The sequence below is a fragment of the Piliocolobus tephrosceles genome, chromosome 13 (assembly GCF_002776525.5).
Source record: "Piliocolobus tephrosceles isolate RC106 chromosome 13, ASM277652v3, whole genome shotgun sequence".
Classification (NCBI taxonomy): domain Eukaryota; kingdom Metazoa; phylum Chordata; class Mammalia; order Primates; family Cercopithecidae; genus Piliocolobus; species Piliocolobus tephrosceles.
Genome location: NC_045446.1, coordinates 68,777,067 through 68,778,467, shown reverse-complemented (window position 1 = coordinate 68,778,467; position 1,401 = coordinate 68,777,067). Strand labels below are relative to the sequence as shown.

The 1,401-nt window shown below is 50.7% G+C and overlaps 1 pseudogene across 1 annotated transcript; it reads left to right on the top strand.

Moving 5' to 3' along the window:
* The first annotated feature begins 212 nt into the window (after positions 1–212).
* On the top strand, positions 213–1,168 carry LOC111540790 (annotated as a pseudogene). The gene has a single exon (XR_004228431.1). The product of XR_004228431.1 is annotated as a triosephosphate isomerase-like (transcript).
* The last annotated feature ends 233 nt before the right edge of the window (positions 1,169–1,401 follow it).

Here is a 1,401-nt window from a genome sequence, read left to right as displayed (position 1 = left end):
CATATTATACATTTATATATAATGCATGCATACACATAGAGACAGAGAAAGCAAAAAAGTATGGCAAAATGTTAACAATTATATACATTCATATGTAATGCATGCACACACATTTATAAAGAAACAAAGAGAAAGCAAAAAAGCAAACACGGCAAAATAGTAATAATTATTATGGATCTGAGTAAAGAATGTGGGAATATGCAGACACTGACCTTCAGTGCCTCGACTCCAGTGCCATGGTGCCTTCCAGGAAGTTCTTCGTTGAGGGGACCTGGAAGATGAACGGGCAGAAGCAGAATCTGGGGGAGCTCATCGGCACTCTGAATGCGGCCAAGGTGCTGGCCGACACCGAGGTGGTTTGTGCTCCCCCCACTGCCTATATCGACTTCGCCCTGCAGAAGCTAGATCCCAGGATTGCTGTGGCTGCACAGAACTGCTACAAAGTGACTAATGGGGCCTTTACTGGGGACATCAGCCCTGGCATGACAAAGACTGCGGAGCCACGTGGGTGGTCCTGGGGCACTCAGAGAGAAGGCATGTCTTTGGGGAGTCAGATGAGCTGATTGGGCAGAAAGTAGCCCATGCTCTGGCAGAGGGACTCGGAGTAATCACCTGTATTGGGGAGAAGCTAGATGAAAGGGAACCTGGCATCACTGAGAAGGTTGTTTTCAAGCAGACAAAGGTCATCGTAGATAATGTGAAAGACTGGAGCAAGATCGTCCTGGCCTATAAGCCTGTGTGGGCCATTGGTACTGGCAAGACTGCAACACCCCAACAGGCCCAGGAAGTACACGAGAAGCTCTGAGGATGGCTTAAGTCCAACATCTCTGAAGCAGTGGCTCAGAGCACCCCTATCATTTATGGAGGCTCTGTGACTGGGGCAACCTGCAAGGAGCTGGCCAGCCAGCCTGATGTGGATGGCTTTCTTGTGGGTGGTGCTTCCCTCAAGCCCGAATTCGTGGACATCATCAATGCCAAACAATGAGCCCCATCCATCTTCCCTACCCTTCCTGCCAAGCCAGGGACTAAGCAGCCCGGAAACCCAGTAACTGCCCCTCCCCTGCACATGCTTCTGATGGTGTCACCTGTTCCTTCCTGTGGCCTCATCCAAACTGTACCTTCCTTTACCGTTTATATCTTCACTCTGTAATGGTTGGGACCAGACCAATCCCTTCCCCACTTACTATAATGGTTGGAACTAAATGTCAGTAAGGTGGCTTCTCCTCGGCTGAGAGGTGGAAGGGGTGGGATGTGCTCCTGGGTTCCCTAAGCCCTAGTGAGGGTAGGAGAGAAATCATCCTCTCCCTTCTTACACCGTGAGGGCAAGATCCTCCCCTCAGAAGGCAGGAGTGCTGCCCTCTCCCATGGTGCCCATGCCTGTGTGCTGTGTACGTGAACCAC